The 22,500-nt window shown below is 39.4% G+C and overlaps 1 protein-coding gene across 4 annotated transcripts in view; it reads right to left on the bottom strand.

Annotated features, from left to right (window-relative positions):
- lpar4 (lysophosphatidic acid receptor 4) overlaps positions 1 to 22,500 on the bottom strand; it is a 55,191-nt gene that overhangs the window by 9,821 nt on the left and 22,870 nt on the right. For 2 of the 4 annotated variants that reach the window (XM_061927536.2, XM_061927535.2), the window contains exons 2-5: positions 17,091 to 17,286; positions 16,888 to 17,012; positions 16,744 to 16,801; positions 8,952 to 9,064 (exon numbers count right to left, since the gene is read on the bottom strand). The gene's annotated coding sequence lies outside the window, so the exon portion shown is untranslated. The remainder of the gene's footprint in view (positions 1 to 8,951; positions 9,065 to 16,743; positions 16,802 to 16,887; positions 17,013 to 17,090; positions 17,287 to 22,500) is intronic. The other 2 variants (XM_061927538.2, XM_061927539.2) reach the window with 2 other exon arrangements.

Raw genomic sequence — 22,500 nt, 5'->3', positions numbered from 1 at the left:
ATAATTTGTGCACTTCAAGCCCAAAGTCTGCTTTCCTGTGCTTAAGGACCCTCCTTGGCAAAAGCTGACCAAACACAGTTCTGCGTTCCGCTAGGATTTTTGGGAGGTACACGTCAGGGTCTGCGGGAGGGTACGCAGGGGGAGGAGCAAGACAGCGTCGCATACGCAGGTTATGTGATGCCAGAGTATAAACTTGGTTTATGTAGTACAGCAACAAAAGGTTGATTTGTAAATGTTTCATCATCTTTCTTCCGCAATGTAGTATTTTATACGCTTGTTTTACAGTCCTGCGGCAAATCTATCTTCCCTTGGCTAACAATCTTAGAAAAACTAGCAAATAGGTGTAGACTGTTATTGTTATTATTGCCATGTAGTGACGGGTCTAAGGATATTGCAGCATCGATGCATTTATGAAACACAAGGAGTGATTCTGTGTCCCTTGATATCTCGATACGTGTGTCACTTTAAGGAAAAAAACATGTAACCAAAACTGCTGTGCCATTTGACTGAGTTAATGTTGCTTATCAAATTGAAAGTAGTATTATTTATTGGGTTAATTTTATTTTAATTTTTCAGTATCAAATTGTTAAAGTTGGTCCAAAAAATGTTACGCACATTTTCATTTACGTTTCAGCCAAATGAATGTGTTAAAACAATGTTAATGAAGGTTTTTTTTGTTGTTGTTGCAGGTTGATCTATAATTATGTTGTCTTTGTTGGTCTTCTTTTTTGTAGATAAAGATACAAATGTATGCAGAAGTGTACTTCCAACAATTTTATAAACAAATTATACAAACCCCCTGCAGTCCAGACCTGTCTCCCATAGAAAATGTGTGGCGCATTATGAAGCGTAAAATACGACAGCGGAGACCCCGGACTGTTGAACGACTGAAGCTCTACATAAAACAAGAATGGGAAATAATTCCACTTTTAAAAGCTTCAACAATTAGTTTCCTCAGTTTCCAATCGTTTATTGAGTATTGTTAAAAGAAAAGGTGATGTAACACAGTGGTGAACATGCCCTTTCCCAACTACTTTGGCACGTGTTGCAGCCATGAAATTTTAAGTTAATTATCATTTGCAAAAAAATAAAATAAGTTTATGAGTTCGAACATCAAATATCTTGTCTTTGTAGTGCATTCAATTGAATATGGGTTGAAAAGGATTAGCAAATTATTGTATTCCGTTTATATTTACATCTAACAGAATTCCCCAACTCATATGGAAACAGGGTTTGTACAATTTATAGTCATGTGGCTACAGCCGCTGCCCCCCGCGACCTCGAAAGGGACAAGCAGTAGAAAATGGATGGATGGATGTTTCAATACATACCCCTTTATTGTTCATCTGTGCATGTTCTTTTCAGTTTTTTGTTTCAAAATTATGCAAATATTTAGAGACTAAACTGAGTTGAGAGTGTAATAATCGTGCATTAACTGAAATCAAAGGAGAAGGTTCAAACAATAATGATTTAGATTTTTGCCAAAATACACATTTTAATGCTGTGTGACTAGACAGTTGCTTTGTTGCGGCTTAGCGATAATGAGGAAGTTGACAATATCACAGCACATGCACAGAATTTTTTCCAACCCGGTAGACCGGGACTTCATTGACATTGATGGGTTGGTGGCATTCGCTGGACCGACTCAAGAGGGTTCCACCGTACACAGCAGTAAAACAAAAAGAGAGAGAGAAGAACATTTGTGAGATGTTGGAGCTCATCACAAAGGTGATTGATGGGGTTGAAGTCAGAGCTCTTAAGTTCTTCCACATAAAACCCATCCAGCAATTAATAGTCAAGTTGCAACAGGAAAGAGTATTTCCCAATCACAAATATTTTGGTACGATTAGTAAATACTAATTAAGAGGACCAAAGCCCAAGTCTCGAGTGAAGAAGTTGATTGAGCGGTATGTCTCAAGGATATAGGATGTCATTCACTGTTCATTTAATAGCATGTTCACGCAAGATCTATCATTCCTTAATGTATTTTAAACTATGTCAAGAACAAAATGTGCAGCTCATTCATGAAAAGTGAACTTTTATTTAGTCACAAATCAGTTGTGAAATCTGGAATTTTTCCCAAGAAGTTCAACTCATAGCCTGAGAAAAAAAACAATAGCACTATAGGAATCCAACCAGACTCGACTGACAATCTGTGTTGCCATAGAAGCATAATCGCATGCTACCTGGGGATCACCATACTTGCCAACCCTCCCGGATTTTCCGGGAGACTCCCGAAATTCAGCGCCTCTCCCAAAAACCTCCCAGGACAAATTTTCTCCCGAAAATCTCCCGAAATTCAGGCGGAGCTGGAGGCCACGCCCCCTCCAGGTTTATTGTTAGGCAGTTTCATGAACGTCCTCCCAGCGCGGCAACAACACACAACAACAGCAGTCACGTTTTCGTCTACCGTAAAGCAGTTCGTCTGCCGTAAACAGCAATGTTGTGACACTCTTAAACAGGACAATACTGCCATCTACTGTACATGCATATGTGACAATAACATCTACGGCTTTTAGAGACTGCACTGCACAACTGCGCACACAACAAGGAGACGAAGCAGAATGCATCATCAGAGAGGGTGTTCAGCATGGTTAGAAAAATAGTGACAGAATAGAACAAGGATGGACAATTCAACCCTTAACTTAACAATGAGTAGATGAGTGTTATGTGTGTGTATATGTGTGAATAAATGAACACTGAAATTCAAGTATTTTTTATTTATATATAATAAAATAAATATATATATATATATATATAGCTAGAATTCACTGAAAGTCAAGTATTTCTTATATATATATATATATATATATATATATATATATATATATGAAATACTTGACTTGGTGAATTCTAGCTGTAAATATACTCCTCCCCTCTTAACCACGCCCCCAACCACACCCCCGCCCCACCCACGCCCCCCGCCACCTCCCAAAATCGGAGGTCTCATGGTTGGCAAGTATGGGGATCACTATGATGTTGTGTGATGTAATAACCTGAGGTGGAAAAGTAAAACTCATCAAATAATTACGTACTTTGTTGGTATTTTACTTAAATATAAGAAAAGGTAGGTCTAGTTGGAAACTCTCCTGTGTCCTGAAAGTCTCAAACCCGGTGATAAGTAACACCTTGGTGAATCAAAGTGCAACAATAATAAGACCATGATTTTTTGTGGTATCACCTCCTGTGAGGATGGACTGAGAAAAGCTCAGCACCGTTTTTTGAAGTTTTGGACTACTTTGGAACTTTTCTGGACCACAGATCTGTTTGCAAACACGACTGGCTAGAATACCGATTAGTGTGAGGAAATTACTCTTCCAATAAAATGAGCTACCATTGCTAATAATCACTAGAAAAGCAAGCTAATTGTCGTTTAAGTCCAAATTGATATCCAATGATCGGAATGGGCAAAAAAAAAAAAGCTTCAGTCGTCGTGAATAAGGAGGATGTGGCAATCAGCCAGGAACCAGGTACTACTCTATGACAGGAGGAAAGAGATCAGGTAAATAGCAATGAGCTTTACAACAAAATAGAGAAACAGCATGACAACAGGAAACAGCGAAACACGTTAAGGAATTGAAGAATGATAATGCATCACTTCAGAAACAAAGGCCAAAAGAAAATGTGGATAGCTCAAAGAAGTAAACTGATGAAAAGGAGTACAAACGACTCAGCCCTGATTTACTTAGATCCAAACACCACGCGTCTGCAATCTACAAAACAGTGTGGGCGTGTGGCGTGCGATTTACTAAGACTGTGTGTGCAATGGAAAAGCGGTACAGACCGCCTTATAATGAAGATTTTATGTGTACTATATAGGGCATTACCACAGACACTCTTATTTACTGCACATTCATGCTATCATGTGGGGTTTTGCTATGTTTTCAAACATGCAGGAGACATGTATCACTTATGGGCATTTTAAACACAATCCTACATTTTTTCCTTTTGCAGCTAAATATATGCTCATTGGAGAGAGGCTGCACATTACTCCCCCCGAGGCGCAAGAAAATGCATACTTAAAGAAAGCTAATGTATGGATTTTTTTTTAAAATTTTTATATATGTGTGTGTGTGTGTGTTTTTTGTGTATGTGTGTGTTTGTATGTAATTATTATTGTCATATATTGTATATGTGTATGTATGGAGGTTGGTATGTATATGTGCATGTGTATGTATACATATGTGTATGTATGCATGTTTGTATGTGTATGTACACATATGTGTGTGTGTGTGTGTGTGTGTGTGTGTGTGTGTGTGTGTGTGTGTGTGTATATATATATATATATGCGCGTGTGTGTATAAATTTATATATAGTATAATTTTTTAGCTTTTTTTTGGGCAGCTGAAGGCACACCTGTGCAATAATCATGCTGTTTAATCAGCATCTTGGTTTGCCACACCTGTGAGTTGGGATGGATTATCTTGACAAAGAAGAAATGCTCACTAAGACAGATTTAGACAGATTTGTGACCAATATTTGAGAGGAATAGGGCTTTCGTGTATATAGTAAACGTTTTAGATCTTTGAGTTCAAGTCATAAAAAATGGGAGCACAAAATGTTGCGTTTATATTTTTGTTCTATATACATATATACGTGCACACATAGGTACTTACGCACATACATACGCTCCCACATTCATACGCTCCCACATTCATACACAAATATAGTACATACACACGGTACATATATCCACACGCACAGTCAATGTACAAACATACATATACACAAGCACATGCAGTATGCATACATACACTCGGTCATATAATCACATTTCATCAAATCATTAACATTGTAACCCCCAGGGGAAACTGGGTAAAACACGGCACACTGATACAGCTTAACCTATTTTACTATAACAATCTACAAGTTTAATATAGTTTGCTTCTCTTTCTTTACCTCCATTTATCTGCTTTATTTTCATTAAATGTATGTATTGTTGCATTTAAAACAATTGTTTTGTTGATAATAGAGGTAACTATTATTATTCATTATGTTGGTATTTCTATTGCTCCATTTGTAGTGCAATAATGTTCATTGTCATTTCTATGTTAATATTTACTTCAACTGTTTCTTTGCTATCATTTTTCATATCAAATTTGTACATATTGTATTTGCTGATGTTCTGTTGTTGTTGTTGTTGTTTCTTTGCTATCAGGTTTGCACATGTTATAGTACACTCAAACATTTAGTAAATCAGGCCCTATATCTCATATGATGTGTAAAATTGATGATTTCGTACAGGACCAACGTCAATGTGATTCCGACTGGGCTCCAGATTACACGCAAGCCTTATGACAAGTCAGCTGATAATAGAAGTGGAGAACGAGAGGACTTTGCTTAAACAAAGAGCAACGGGTGGCCAAATGTCTGCAATCCAAAGGGATGGATATGGATGTCAACAACTTCGAAACACGCATTCCACTGTCTGGGACCGGCAGGAACAACAACACACCTGTCATCATCATGAAGTTCACCAACAGAAAAACAAGGTAATACTGCTGAAACCGAGAAGCAAGTTGAAAGGAATAAACGTCGACATCGGCGACAATCTGACGAATCACCAAGACAGCACGTGACTCAAGGAAACAGGAGGTAATTCAAGAGCAGAATCCAGTGGCGGGCTGTGCGTTTCCCACCTAGACCTTCAGTGATGTCCGACTTCAACGATTACCCTATTTTTCGGACTATAAGTCACACCTGCCGAAAATGCATAATAAAGAAGGGAAAAAAAACATATATGTCGCACTGGAGTATAAGTCGCATTTTTGGGGGAAATTTATTTGATATTTGACACCAAGAATAGACATTTGAAAGGCAATTTAAAATAAATAAAGAATAGTGAACAACAAGCTGAATAAGTGTACGTTATATGAGGCATAAATAACCAACTGAGAACGTGCCTGGTATGTTAACGTAACATATTATAGTAAGAGTCATTCAAATAACTATAACATATAGAACATGCTATACATTTACCAAACAATCTGTCACTCCTAATCTCTAAATCCCATGAAATCTTATACGTCTAGTCTCTTACGTGAATGAGCTAAATAATATGATTTGATATTTTACAGTAATGTGTTAATAATTTCACACATAAGTCGCTCCTGAGTACAAGTCGCACCCTCGGCCAAACTATGAGAAAAACTGCGACTTATAGTCCGAAAAATACGGTACCTCTTAAAATACCATCATTTATGTCACCACATGACCATTGCTGGAGAAATACTATACAGCAACACATTTACGCACTACTTTGCATTGAATCACCCCAACAACGTACAAAATGGCTAGCAGAGAAAGTCACTATAAGCTCGTAGTTTGTTTACTTCCTGCTTTAGTAAAATGCAACTTGTGATTGGATGCTCACTTTAGAATGACAAGTGAGTATCCAATCACAGTCTTGTTAACATCAGGCCACCTAGATAGGCTACTGTCAACAACTTGTGATCTGATTGGCTATTCCAACTGTCTATCAACTATATGTGTTCTTAAATTCACCCGCTAACGGCCTCGGGTGTGGCTCTGCTGATCTGAATAGCACCGCCACGGCTCAAAGCAGTGAATATCCAATCACAGGACATGTAAATGTCACGTTCAACGTGAGGCCATCGAGAAGGCCTTACTGACAACTTGTGATCTGATCGGCTATGGTAATTATTTATCAACTGTGTGTACCTGTTCACTTACAGTGCACAGACGCCCGCATTGTTGTTTCTGAAGGCCCCGGGCAGATTTGGTACATGGCAACATAAGCTAGCTGAATTCTGATTGGCTAAAAACTCTAACCTAAAAACAACAGCACTGGAAGGAGCATAATATGACATGAAGAGAATAGGATTACTTGTAGATATTTAGGGAAAGTAAATTAAAAAATACTTTTATCTTTAATTATGATCATGATTTCTGGTTATGTTAGGCCAGCAGAGAAGGCTTTGCTGGCCCTGACGGCACACCACTGGCAGAATCTACATCAAATTAAACAAAAGACTAAAGGAAACCAAAATACAGGACATAAAAAACTAGACAAAATCAATAATCATCAATAAGCAACGATAACCAATACTTTTAACCACAACTTTTATCTTTATTTTACCATATACAATACACACATTGTCATTTTCCAACAATTTCTTTCTTTACACAGAAAGTGAACAAAATCCAAACGACAAAACGGAATTTGTACTGTTTTGTGCGACATCACACTTCCAATATGGCAGCTGCACTACATTGCAGATTGTATAATTTTTTTTCAAACATTTTCTACATATTTTGACCTAAATTAGGTGTTAGATTAAGTCCTATTTATGTCTTACATGTATAAAATTGCAGGATTTGTCCTATTTTATATTATGTTGTGGCGATTGATACAGATGATCACCAAGTGAAACTTTATTTTCTGGTTGACAATGCTAAAAACTACCGTATTTTTCAGACTATAAGTCGCAGTTTTTTTTTCATAGTTTGGCCGGGGGTGCGACTTATACTCAGGAGCGACTTATATGTGAAATTATTAACACATTACCGTAAAATATCAAATAATATTATTTAGCTCATTCACGTAAGAGACTAGACGTATAAGATTAGGATTGACAGATTGTTTAGTAAACGTATAGCATGTTCTATATGTTATAGTTATTTGAATGACTCTTACCATAATATGTTACGTTAACATACCAGGCACGTTCTTAGTTGGTTATTTATGCGTCATAACGTACACTTATTCAGCCTGTTGTTCACTATTCTTTATTTATTTTAAATTGCCTTTCAAATGTCTATTCTTGGTGTTGGGTTTTATCAATTAAATTTACCCCAAAAATGCGACTTATACTCCAGTGCGACTTATATATGTTTTTTCCCTTCTTTATTATGTATTTTCGGCAGGTGCGACTTATACTCCAAAGCGACTTATACTCCGAAAAATACGGTACTACTCTTGGCGCTATCTGAGAACAACTTTTTTGATCTTGAAAACCTCCACATTGAGACTTTCACACTACCGATGTCAAAAGACCACAGTGGGACATACGTCTGCTAACATCACTGGTCTCAGCTTTCAGAGGCTGTCCGGGCTATGCTAAGTGGAGATGAACTCTGTTGATTCACTTCATCTTCAACGCCATCAACTCAACATGACATTGGTGAGCCTTTTGGCGTGAGCAATGTGGAATGACGATTTGGAACACGCAATGCTAATGACATGGAATGCTAACATTACGGCTAATGTTCACAGCTGTGACTGGGAAGTTGACAGAGCTCTGACAGAACAACGCACCCGAAAGCCCAGTTCTAACTTTCCCTGTCGTGGCCGTGTTGTAGTGGCCGGGTGACGCTAGGAGGATCCTTTGGGCGACCGGTGATTACTGAAATCTACAGTAAAATGCAGTCAGGGCAACTATATAGGGCGAAACAAGTGTAAAGGTGATTATATGGGTGTTATTTCGTATTTAGAGGGCTCGAATGTAAAAAAAAAAAAAAATCTCATTTAGAATATTTTGTATGCACTAACTATGCAAATATTTGATTTATGAATAACAATCCTACTTGCAGAGTTTAGTTTACCATGATTAGCACTGGAACCAATTAGCAGAGATAAACGAGAGACAACTGTGAGTTGAATGAATGAATTGGCAGTCATATGTGGAGATAGTATAGCATTAAATACATTTTGGTTTCTTCCTACTCCTTTTTAGACATGTTGAATAGTACACATGTGATGTTTCTTAAATTAATTTCTTAAGCACGTCTGAGACAGATCAACGCTTTATAGATATTGGCTCGGTTGATCTTATGTGTTTACCATTTCCTGGTTGTTATCTTGTAATACACCACATCAACTGTAACTTTTTTTTTTTTTTTTTTTTAGTTTAAAAGCCCGAATCGACCACGATGTGGCATGGAAAAACAATAAAATATTTAGTCAAAAAGTAGAAAAAGTTGAGACTCACAGTGATGAATGGATGATCTCCTCTTACTGCGGCTGATGTTTGTCAATGTCAACAAACACGTTATAACTCCATACTTCTTCACTTCTCACTGGGGTGGCTTCTGTCTGCAAATCCTCCAGAACAGAGAAAAAGAGCTTGTTTGGTTGTCAATTTTTAAACAGGGTTTTTTTTTTTTTTTTTTTAATTCTTCTTCCTCCTGGAAGGCTGGGCGACCTCTTTGCTGTTTGTGGTCAACAGCACAGCTCAGCTTTGTGTGCGCGTGCACGTGTGCGTGCCAGAGAGCGGAGGACTCCACAGGAAAGCACACAATAGCACCTCAACCAGGCTTGCAGGGGGGGAGGAGAAAGAACGGGATGGTGGCCAAGCTCACTGTGTTGTTTAAGTGCACAATAACACTTTTATTGCATAAGTGAACCCCGAACATGTACTTGCAACCCGTTATTACATAAATAAGGGAATGCTGGGAGTCACACCAATCTTCTTAACATGTACACTCATGCTTTTATGTCTCCTAAATACAATTTAGCCTCTGATTTAAACTCACAACAAAAGAACAGGCAGTGTATGATTACATATTGTACATAAATAAAGTGATCTAGCGTGTTATTATGAATAAATAAACAGAAAGTATTTTCTTCTTGGATCCCGTAGGCAAACAGCTTTTTAAAGTGAAGTTAAAGTACCAATGATTGTCACACACACACTACGTGTGGTGAAATGTGTCCTCTGCATTTGACCCATCCCCTTGTTCACCCCCTGGGAGGTGAGGGGAGCAGTGAGCAGCAGCTGCAGCCACGCCCGGGAATACTTTTTTGGTGATTTAACTCCCAATTCCAACCCTTGATGCTGAGTGCCAAGCAGGGAGGTAATGGTCCCATTTTTATAGTCTTTGGTATGACTCGGCCGGGGTTTGCACTCACGACTCAGGGCGGACACTCTAACCACAAGGCCACTGAGCGGATACACATATTTACAAAAAGTAATCCGCTGGATTTAAAGTGGATTTATTATACAAAACCAACTTTTATAAGATATTGGTACCTGTTTTTGTGCATTTGGGATCTGCATAAGTCACACACATTTGAAATTACACCATGGAGTTATTGCAAAGATATTTAGAAAACAATATTGCATTTTTTCATACTTCTTTTAAACGGTCCGTTTGGAATTTGCCAGGTGTATGACATTATTATTTTTATTTTACGTAGCAGCATTCGTAGTGCGCACGACAACAAGATGGGCGAAAATGCTCTGTTATTGGTCGTATTAACCAACACAGGTCACGACACACACCTCCAGTCTCATCTGAAGAACTAACAACGTGCCTGCCTAACTTTTAAGTTTCGCGCCAATGTGCTTTCAAGTGGGAAGAAGTATCTCTCCGTGTGTGTCAACCATTTTGAAGATCACTGCTTCACCAACCTGCAGCAATACAAGGATATATTTTACCAAAATATATTTTTAATGGTGAAGTTGGTGCCTACTATTTTTGGAAATGGAGGAGACAATGAAACGAATTATAACAGGAGATTGGCAATGTGTCAATGATACAATAAACATACCGTATTTTTCGGACTGTAAGTCGCAGTTTTTTTCATAGTTTGGCCGGGAGTGCGACTTATACTCAGGAGCGACTTATGTGTGAAATTAATAACACATTACCGTAAAATATCAAATAATATTATTTAGCTCATTCACGTAAGAGACTAGACGTATAAGATTATTGGATTTAGCGATTAGGAGTGACAGATTGTTTGGTAAACGTATAGCATGTTCTATATGTTATAGTTATTTGAATGACTCTTACCATAATATGTTCCGTTAACATACCAGGCACGTTCTCAGTTGATTATTTATGAGTCATATAACGTTCACTTATTCAGCCTGTTGTTCACTATTCTTTATTTATTTTAAATTGCCTTTCAAATGTCTATTCTTGGTGTTGGGTTTTATCAAATACATTTCCCCCAAAAATGCGACTTATTTGTTTTTTTATTTCTTTATAATGCATTTTCGACCGGTGCGACTTATACTCCGGTGCGACTTATACTCCGAAAAATACGGTATTTACTCGATTTGTGGTTTAGCTTGTAGCTTAGCCTTCTAACGTTGGACAACAGCATCACCAACCTCCAGCAATATAGAGAATTATTTTCCTAAAAATGGCAAAGGAGGATTAGGTTATACAGTATAATACGTTTTTATGTTAGCGATGTTTCTCGTATCGTAGCTTGTAACCTTAGCCAATTGTTGACAAGCTACAAACTACAATTATGGCTACGAAGGTTCATTTAGCATGAAGGGGACAGGGGGGTTATTTGCATCTAATGACTTTGACTCCCAGAATAGCTTGATTTCAGAGGCAGCCAAAAAGTGGCTTGAAGATAGGTCTTTACAGACACATCTATGCACAATTTTGACCAAAGAACCATCATTACATGTTATGTAGACTATAAGGAGGTGTTTTAAATGTAGACCGAATAATCATAATATCACCCCTTTAAGGCCTGTTTGATGCGCTGTTTATGTGTTAGATAAATATTAATCTTTGTGATTAACAAATTGTTTCATATCATTCATTATTAGTATTCATTTGTATTTTTCTTAAAATATATAATACATATTTATTTGTATTATGTGTATTATCTATTTTTTCATATAATTTATACACAATATTATTATTATTATTTGAGAACGTTTGGACCTGTTAAACTGTAAGTACTCTAGGTAAGATATAATTATGTACCGGTACTATGATTAAAATCAGGATTAAGATTCCTATGTTAAGATTTGAGTGGGCCCGGTCTCCCCTGTGGTAGAAAAGTTTGGCTCCAAGGTCCAAAAGATTAAGAACCACTGCTGTAACACAGCCTACTTTTTATATGATTTGGTTTTCGCCAAAATCCTGCCCCAGTCTTCGTATACCGTCTTGGTTAACGTACAGCCAAACATCGCAAGAAACAAACTGGTCCGTTTGCCTACGTTTCATTCCGCATAATTCAGTTCTTGAACAAAGAATAAAGACGATGAGAAACATTATCAAATTCAAGGAGGAACAAAGTACAAAGGTCCCTCTCACCTACCCTGTGCTCTCTACGCTCATTGCCAACAAAAATCTGAAAGACACAACTTCCCCAGGACCATGTGACTTGTGGATGATTCCAATTTTATCAAAGGGAGCATTGTGTTAAGGGTAACAAGCCTGAGTGAACAATTGTGATTTTAAGTAGAGGTGTCCCAATCTGATATTAATATTGATTATCGATCTGGTAGCGACAACAACAAGTATCAGACTATATCAGCTTGCATCTAAATTTGCCAAAAGAAGCTCCGATACAAGAAGTCCTGCAGCACATTTACTTGTGCAGATCTCAACAGCCAATTCACATCTAAATGTCCTTCAATAAGCACACAAGGTTGGTCTTTTTCTTGTATTTTAGTAACGTCATTTACAAAAGGTAAATATGGTGGGCTAATATAGGCTACTGGTAGCTCACAGCTACACAACAGCCAAGCACACAAGCTAGACTTACGTAGTAAGTGTCCTTAGTTGAACAATATTGCAATCTAAAACGAAACATTTGTCAATATAAACAAGTATAAAATAATTACAGTTGCAAATTACTTACAGATATAAGGTCTCATAGACAGAAGCAAAATAGAAAGTGTCCAGTAACAAACGTGTCTGCATCGTTCAACTTACTGCATCATGAGCTTAACGCAATGAGCTATTGTGGCCGCTAGGTGTCACAAAGTTAACTACCACTGCACTTTAATTTAACCTTACAGTTTGAATAACAGTGATTTATACGGTTATATTTCATGGGAAGGCAAACGTGTATTTGCCATTTTTGTGCTGTACTCTGTTTATTTTGAACTTTGCACTTCTTTAGAGTGCCTCTTTTGTTTTTAAACTCTGCTTTGGGGTCCTATTTAAATGATTAAATATGCAATCACATCAATGTAATGAACACTTTGCCTCTTTAAAAAAGTATTTTTTAGTTTTAAATTGTATTTCCTGGGGCTGAAATGTCACCTATTGGGTGGAATGGACCGTATACTCATGTACCACCCTTGCATTGTTGTTAATAATAGTACTATTTTGACTGATCAAAGTCCTGCTGGTTCATTGTTCCTAAACAATTTTCATGTCATTACTGACAAAAAAAGTTATTTTTATCCAGCTGAAAGGGTGGTGTTGGATTGGTTCCCATTGTGTTCAGGCTGGCATTGGGCTGTTAGTGTGAGTTTGAGTGTGTGTGCATGAGCGTTGTGTGTGTGCGACAAAGAAAAAGAGACACTTGACAGAGGGGAAATGGTTTCAGGGGTAGCGTCTGGACACACCACAATAGCAGCGGGGAGGACAGGATATCCTGCTTACTGCATAAGCTCAAGTCACGCACACATGCACGCACTAATAAAGTGCATTGCGCACCATCAGAAGCTCAACACCTCCATTGTTGGACTTGACTCGATTGTGCTTTATGAGTCACGCGGTATATAAAAGTGTCTATGGAGATGTTTCATAACCGCAACCATGACACTTGATTTGAATTGTGTCAGCGAGTTTTTGTTCCATAAACATCTATTCTAGAAAAATGTGTGGTCAACGTGTAAAAACATATGCAGAAACCAAGTATTATAATTTTTTTAATGTTCCATTTGTCGGTGTTGTCTTTTTGCATTTAATTTGCTGCCGGATTAGACGGTGCAAACTGACGTTCACGTTGACACTGATTATGTTTAAATGCACTGGGCGGTGGTTCTAGCTAATGTCATGTGTTGAAATGTCAAGATTGAATGAATGCTTTGACATGAAGGCTTTAATTCGATTGGGCTACACCATCAACCCCCCACCCGTCCCCTTCACACAAGCACTCTCCCCATCTATCTCTGTGTTTGGTAACGGTAACCAAGCTCTGCTGCCCCGACCACGGCTTTGTGAGTCACACTAACAAGAACAAAGGCCCTATTACATTACCCTCCTCAGTACCCTCCCTCGGTCTCCCCTCTTCTCCGACCCCCGTGTCCTGCCCTCCTTTAATGCAATGATGAGTGTACTTCCTTTACTTTTTCTCTCATTCATGTGCTCCAGGAGGCTTTGGGAGCAGCTCCATCGTGCCATACATACCTCTGCCCTGACAACAGGAGCAGACAAAGGCAGCGAGGCAGTACAACACAGGAGACTTGTGCTTTACAGGCTTTATGGACTGATGTTAACATGACTGCAAAATAGGGTTTCTTGAGTTTTGTGTTAGGTAAGCATCCACAGTCCAAATCTGATCCTCGTTCTCTGCCTGCAGACTCGGATCAATGCTGACTGAGGAAATGCAGACAAGCGTTTTTCAAGACCGAACGGGAGGTGCTTGTTTACCCCACAGCGCTGATAGCTGAAGCATGAACACCCATGGGTGAATGGGTGAGCGCTTATCTTCCAGACTGAGACGCTGACCTGACTGACCCCAGGTTGTGCAGACAGTGACATAACAGGCCAATGCATAGGAACGTAATAGCAATATAAAAACCTCAGCTCAGTCCATCGCCTCCCATTGAGGAAAAAACCAACACAACTTGTGTAGATTATTTACTTCATTTTGAAGAATTGTATTAAAAAAATATATATTTTGCTCTTTTGTGTCCCAACACAACTACTTTAAAAAGGTTAAATGTGTCTTCCTTATATCTATGGCAGGGTAGTTTTTAGCAATTTTACATACTTTATGCATTACATACTAACCCTAACCCATTTATTTCACCTTAAAAACGAGTTTCCTTTATCCGTACGACCTCCATTTCAACTTAAATTATGACATAGTATATTTGATAGTAGGGTTATATGTTAGGTTCTATTAAGCACGTGAACCCCAAATGCAGAGGCCTACCGTAAATACCATCGTTTTTAACTATCACCAATTAACAAAAAGGGTACAAAACTTATTTCGCAAGTAAACTAGGAGAGATGGCACAGAAGAACAAGTACCATGAAAGTAAGAAATGTCAAAAGACAAAAACAACCTAAATAGAGAGGTCAGGCTGGAAGTGAGCTGAAACAGTACCAATGCAGGGTAGATGCCGGAGTAAAGAGATGTCAGCACAGGAAAACAGTGAAGCTGATGCGCAAAAGCAGCGGAAGGTTGTGTTGCACGGGAGAAAAAACTGGCATCTCCAAGCTGCAAGCCCTCAACTTAAGAGGCTGATGTGGCAATTAGCCTCGGGTGTGTCCGCCTTAGAACATCTAGGCCAGGGAGAGAGAAAGGAGAAAACAGGGCTGTACAAGGCAGGGGTTGATATCACGTTCCAAAGCATATGATCCTGAGTTGTAGCTTCTTAGAGACAGTGTGGACGAGAGCCAAACTTCTGACCACCTTGTATTCCGGTGCCACGGAACAGTGACAATTTACAAGATGTTGGTTGTGCTCTAAGGTGGGTACCAGGGCTGCACTATTGTTGCTCCAGACAAGACAGGCACGGCAGAGATGGGCAGGGGCTGATGGAAACGCTGATTCTGACTCCAGTGATGGGAAGGCGGGAGGTTGGTACCCAAATGCTGTTTTTAAATGGAGAAGTGCCTGTGGCAGAGCTGACAGTGCTGAGTGTTATGTGTATACTCAATCCATGACAAGACAGTAGACCAGGAGGCAGGATGCTGATAGCACACAAAGTGGAGGGACGATTTTGGATTCTGGTTGGCCCGCTCTGTCTGACCGTTGGATTGGGGATGGTAAAAGACAGGCTGGCTGTCGCCCCCAGAGCTTTGCAGAATGCCTTCCACACTGCCAAGGAAAATTGTGGGCCCCTGAGAATGCCATCCATCCATCCATTTTCTACCGCTTATTCCCTTCGGGGTCGCTGGAGCCTATCTCAGCTACAAAAGGGCTGAAGGCGGGGTACACCCTGGACAAGTCGCCACCTCATCGCAGGGCTATCTGAGAATGTCCATGGGAATACCAGGAGGTCTACTGTCTGGAGAGCAGAAGGCAGCTTCGGAAGCGCCACAAAGTGAGCCATCTTGGAAAAACGGTCTACCAAGGTGAGGATAACTGCATTGCCGTTGGACGGAGGAAGTCCCGTTACAAAGTCCAAAGCAACATGGGACCCAGGCCTAGAAGGGATGCGGAGCGGGCGCAGAAGCCCTGTCTTGATGGAATAACTGGCTCAGAGCACAGACTGAGCAGGTCGATACGAACTCCCTGACATCCTTCCACAACAAAAGCCACCAGAACCGCCGAGCAAGTCGGAATGACCCGAGGGTTCCTGGTTCGAATCCTCCGGCTTCTGCCATCTTAGTCATGTCCGTTGTGTCCTTGAGCAAAACACTTCACCCTTGCTCCTGATGGGTCGTGGTTAGGGCCTTGCATGGCAGCTCCCACCATCAGTGTGTGAATGTGTGTGAATGGGTGAATGTGGAAATGGTGTCAAAGCGCTTTGAGTACCATGAAGGTAAAAAAGTGTTATACAAGTATAACCCATTTACCATTTAATATGGTACGGGTAACAACGGAGGGGAAGGCAATCCTTGAACAATGAGCCCAGGACATGATGTCAGAACGAAGCCTCAGGATGACAAAAAGTTGGCCAGCGGGACAGTTTGCAGGTGCTCTTGAGTGTTCTTGAGTGCCTCGACCACCTGTCTCTCCACGTCTCACTGGTGGGCGCCAATGTTTCAAGATTGGGGAATAATAGTATCTTGTGCGGTGTCCTCAAAGGGGGGTGAGTAAAACTTGGACAGGGCATCGGGCTTGCCATTTAGGGAGCCTGCTTGGAAAGTTAGAGAAATTAAACATGAACCCACCTTGCCTGTCTGGGGTTAAGTCTCTTGGAAGCACGCAGATACGCCAGGTTCTTCTAGTCTGTGTGTACCACAAAAGGATGCTTCTAAAACAATGTGCAGAACGAGAGGGAATTATGAAAAAATGTGTGGATTTGTGGTGGTTACCAGACAAGCTGAGCGAAAGGAGGTAAGTCTGCAACGTAATGCCAGCCAGATGTTTTCCATCAAGGGAGTGAACTACCTCATGGTTACCTCAGATACAGGTATTGCTTGACTCTGAACAAAAGATTCTTCCACAAAACAATCAGCAGCACCCGAGTCAACCAGAGCAGAACTGACAGTGTTCATATTAGACCAGGAAAGCGTACCTGGGAGCTGCATGAGGCTGGCCAACAAGTCAGTCGCAGATGCCACCGGAAGAGTGCCGTGTCACTCGGGAGCGGTGGTTGTCAGGGCGCGCGGGACAAGGAGAGATGGAATGTCCCGCATTTCCACAGTAGAGGCAGATGCGCAATCGCCGCCGTCGACTCCGCTCAGACGGCTGCCCAGACGTGGCGGTAACGTCTAGGAAGGGCGAGAGGAAAAGACAAGAGTAACCAGGCAGAGTGACAAAACACAACATGTAACAGTTATATGTCATTATATGATTTCTTTGATACCGATACTGGTTACCGATACCCATATTTATCGGTACTCGTATATACTTATATTACTCATATCTCTTATAATACATATATCCATCCATTTTTCTACCACGCGTCCCTTTTTGGGGTCGTGGTGGGTGCTGGAGCCTATCTCAGCTGCATTCGGGCGGAAGGTGGGGTACACCCTGGACAAGTCGCCACCTCATCACAGGGCCAACACAGATAGACAACATTCACACTCACATTCAGACACTAGGGCCAATTTAGTGTTGCCAATCAACCTATCCCATATACGATAGGTAATTTGGGACAAAAATTGCTTTTAGTCAAATTTTCAGTCTTTTTGGTAAAATGAACCTTCCCCTACGTCAGCATTGTCGAACTCTTTAGCTCAGGGGCCGCATGGAAGAAAATCTATTTCCAAGTGGGCCGAAATGGTAAAATCATGGCATGATAACTTAAAAATAAAGACAACTCCAGGTTGTGTTCTTTCTTTTACATTGGAACAAGCACATTCTGAAAACGTTCAAATCACATATAATCCTCTGGACAAAACACTTCAAGTTTGTTAAAAAGTCTGAGGAAATTGGTGCGGTTTCAAAAACACAATGAGCTTAGACTTTGTCTCAGTGTATCTACAAAGCCAGGATTAAACTTTAAGTCAGTCTTCCTGGGATTGAACAAAAAACACAATATGTGAACTCTTCTCGGTATCAAATACCTACTTTGTCATGTCCAGAAACGGAGGTAAAAAGTGTTCAAAAGGTTAGTTTTCTCGTTTTTGACAGAGACATTATGGGGGAGTAAGGGTGCCAAATAACGATGTGTTCGAAGCAGAAGACATAAAACGGCAGGTTTTAAGTTACATTTGGGTCGAGGGAGAGGAGCCGCAACTAGTCCTACCAGAATTGCTATTGTGACATCCAGTGGACACATTTAGAACAGCAGTTTATTTCATAAAAAAATAAAATGCAGCTCATTTTAGTACTTGGCAAACTCATCACGTGGGCCGGATAAAACCTGTTTACAGGTGTGATCCGGCCCGCGGGCTGTACGTCTGACACCTCTGCCCTCCGTACACCCTTAAACATTTAGCTCTCAACTAGAGGCAAGGAGGTATTACCTGTTGTCTTAACTACAATAGTTAAATAATAATCAAATGCATAGGCAAATTCATATATTATTCGCTGTTACAAGTAGCCCTCTAATGGCAATCAAAACTGCGACGTGCTCTTCCATGAAAATGAGTTTGACAACCCTGTAGTAGACTGTTGGGAATAAATTCATCCAATTTCATGGAACAAATCATTTAATTTAATCAAATTTAATTGAATAATTTTAAGTTGCACATGTAGGTCAGTGCTTCTGATATTGTTTAGGCCTTGCTGGCCCTGACAACGCTCCACTGTTAATAAATAAAGATGTGTATCGAGAAGTCATATATTTTGGTACCGGGTCAGTACTGGAGGACCGATAAGATTCTGGACAAATGATTTGTTATTTTTCATTTAAGTATATATTTTTATGTACACTGTCTAAAGAAAATATTTAAATTTTACAGTAAAAAAGTGTAAACTCCATCGTAAATTGAAAAACAGTACCACTGTTTTTTTGTTTTTTTATTCTAGCAAATGAGCTGCTTGTTTTTACTGCAAAAACAAATATTTTCTACTGTTTTTCCATTTACAATACATCATAAAAACAACAACCGTAGATTTTACAGTGAAAAAACTAAAAAAGTATGACTGTAAATACCACCATAAATGTCATAAAATATTTTGTCATTTTTACAGTGGATAATTTGCTTTGGAATAATAAGTCAGATTTTTGAGTATTTATTTTTATTTAAAAAAAAATATATATATTGTTTGGAAATATTGATAATATTTGCTGCAATATTGGAAACTATTAAAGTTCAAAAGATATGCAATTTCATGCAGTACATGCATTTTGTTCCCCGTCAAAATAGAAAGAACAAATACATTTAGTAATAAAAGATTAAGTACTTTATTGACATATTTTTCCAGGAGTCCGCTTGGCCCCCTGTGGTCTATTGTCTTCGTTTCTTTTCACCAAACAACTTCCAGTAAGTTAGACTTTGTTGTCCTGTCCAATGTTTCTCTGAGTCAGTTGGCCAGTTGAGGGCAACGGTTGCTCAATCAATCAATCATGCTTTGACTATTTTTTTTCCACACAATTGTGTCCTGTTTCTTTGCCTGTTTGATTTCATCTTCAAAGCAAATGAGAAACAATATAACAGGATGACAAAATCATTGAATTGTTGCTACATCCTTATGCTGCACCTACATAGACCATACAGACTATAGTGGAAGTACTTAAGACGTTGTATTTTAACAAAGTATTTCAGAATGTATAGTTATTCAGTTTTTTAATGCTGAAACTAAACCAACCACTGGCTTCAAAAAAAGTTGTGTGGTTGCGTTAGGTTTTGTAGATTATTTTTAGACAAATTCCAAAGAATTTGGGGTATTCAGTCGCAGCAATAACAACTACAAAGACAAAAATAAATAAATACAAAAAGGTAATGTGTCATAATAGGTCTCAGGCAATCATAAAAGAAAGTATTATGTAACTAAATAAATTGACAAACATAAGAAATAAGGAAAAAGTACATCTATTTAAGTATGTCAAATACATTCCAAAAGACAAACAAACACATATTAACACATATCACTGCAAGAAAAACATGTATTATGTACATGATAGGTCTCAGGCAAGAGTAGAATTCAACTATAATGTAACAAAAGAAGTCAATTACACATTAATAACAAAATAAATCATTAAAAATTACAGTTAGTTCATTGAATAAGTTAAATACATTTCCACCGAGAAACATGAATACAAATATTGCAGCAAGAAAGAATGTATTGTATGAAAAATCGGTCTCAGCCAGTACTAAAAAAAAACATGGATATGTAACAAAATAAAATGAAATTATGATAATGGTAGATACATTAAAATTGTATCGCACTACATGGCCTTTTCCTTTTTTTAATATGTGTCTTATATTAGATCAGTGGTTCTTAACCTTGTTAGAGGTACCGAACCCCACCAGTTTCATATGCGCATTCACCGAACCCTTCTTTAGTGAAAAATAAATGTTTTTTTTTTCAAATTTCAAGACAAAGTTATATGTTTTTGGTAACACTTTAGTATGGGGAACATATTCTAAGTAACACAGACTTAATTTAGAGTTATTTGGTTAGGGTTAGGGTGAGAGGGTTAGGGCCAGGGTTAGAGGGTTATAATAAGGCCATGCCGAATAAGACATTAATAAGTACTTAATAAAAACTTGTAAAGAGCCAATATGTTACTAATTTGCATGTTAATAAGCAACTGATTAATGGTGCATATATTCCCCAAACTAAATTGTTACCATGTTTTATTACTGGTGCACAAAATGAACCGTGCATGAACATCACCTTGTTCAAAGAACAAAACCAACACAGTGCATAAACTCACAACAAATTACACACCCGCAAATCAGTCTGACTTCTGCTGTTGCCGTATCCGTAATACACCGATAGGGAGAAGTTTTCATTTACATGATGAGTCGGGTGTGTCTTGACCTCCGCCGAACCCCTGAGCCCGACTCACCGAACCCCTAGGGTTCGATCGAACCCAGGTTAAGAACCACTGTATTAGATACAGAGCAGTGACTAAATATTTCACATTAAATTGATTTTGCTTTGTATTATTGTTTTGTATTCTAAACATGATATGCATATATCCATCCATCCATCCATTTTCTACCGCTTATTCCCTTCGGGGTCGCGGGGGGCGCTGGAGCCTATCTCAGCTACAATCGGGCGGAAGGCGGGGTACACCCTGGACAAGTCGCCACCTCATCGCAGGGCCAACACAGATAGACAGACAACATTCACACTCACATTCACACACTAGGGCCAATTTAGTGTTGCCAATCAACCTATCCCCAGGTGCATGTCTTTGGAGGTGGGAGGAAGCCGGAGTACCCGGAGGGAACCCACGCAGTCACAGGGAGAACATGCAAACTCCACACGGAAAGATCCCGAGGCTGGGATTGAACTCACGACTACTCAGGACCTTCGTATTGTGAGGCAGACGCACTAACCCCTCTGCATATATTTTTTGATTAATCAGTCCTCTTATTTGCATTGCACAGTCCTTGACAAATCGGTATAGTAAGTGACCACAGAGTCCAAAGTGCAGGGGCACTGCAGCTAAACACAACGCCTCATGGGAAGGAAACGAGCTCCATTGTTTCTTACTCTTCTTTGTCCACTTTTTTTTAAATTTTTGAGCCATAATTGATTTGTTCCAGGCAGTTTTGAAGTGGTTACCACGTACACACGCTTCACTTCACTTACAAAGCTGTCTCTCTGGTATCATCTGCTGGATGTATCTGGTATTGCAACTACAAAGTGGAAGTCAATAAGGGTACTGTGGATGGGAGCATATTCATTGACAGTAAGAGTCATATGTGGAAACATGCAGCTGCCAGTAATAATAACATGACGACTCTTTTGTCTTATATAGCGAAGACTGTGATATTTGGCTCTTGCCTCCAAACATGCACATTGTTTCCTCCCTGTGTTGGTATGTAATATCTTTAGAGACATGTCCTTTTAATCCAGCAATGATTTCTTAAATGTCTCTGTTTGATTAATTTTGTTTTTGTTATTATCGTCTTGACCCATGTTTGACCTGTATCATCAGCAAACATCTTTCCATGTGTGAACCCTCTGAACAATAAAGGGCAATTTGCACATTTTTTTAAATTTTGCCTGTCATTCTCTATCCTATGAGACAAGAACTCAGAAGTATTTTTTTTTTTGTAATCCATCCATTTTCTACCGCTTGTCCCTATCAGGGTCGTGTGGGTGACTGGAGCCTATCCCAGCTGCATTTGGGCGGAAGGCGGGGTACACCGCCTCATAGCAGGGCCAACATTCACACTCACATTCACACACTAGGGTCAATTTTAGTGACCCAACCTCTGGGCTAATGATTTTAGGTTGTCCTGGAGAATTTGGAGGTAATCATCCTTTTTCATTGTCCCATTTACTCGCTGTAAAACACCAGTTCCATTGGCATCAAAACAGGCCCAGAGCATAATACTACCACCACCATG

This window comes from Nerophis lumbriciformis, linkage group LG35 (genome assembly GCF_033978685.3).
Source record: "Nerophis lumbriciformis linkage group LG35, RoL_Nlum_v2.1, whole genome shotgun sequence".
Lineage (NCBI taxonomy): Eukaryota > Metazoa > Chordata > Actinopteri > Syngnathiformes > Syngnathidae > Nerophis > Nerophis lumbriciformis.
This window is presented reverse-complemented; position numbering and strand designations above follow the sequence as displayed.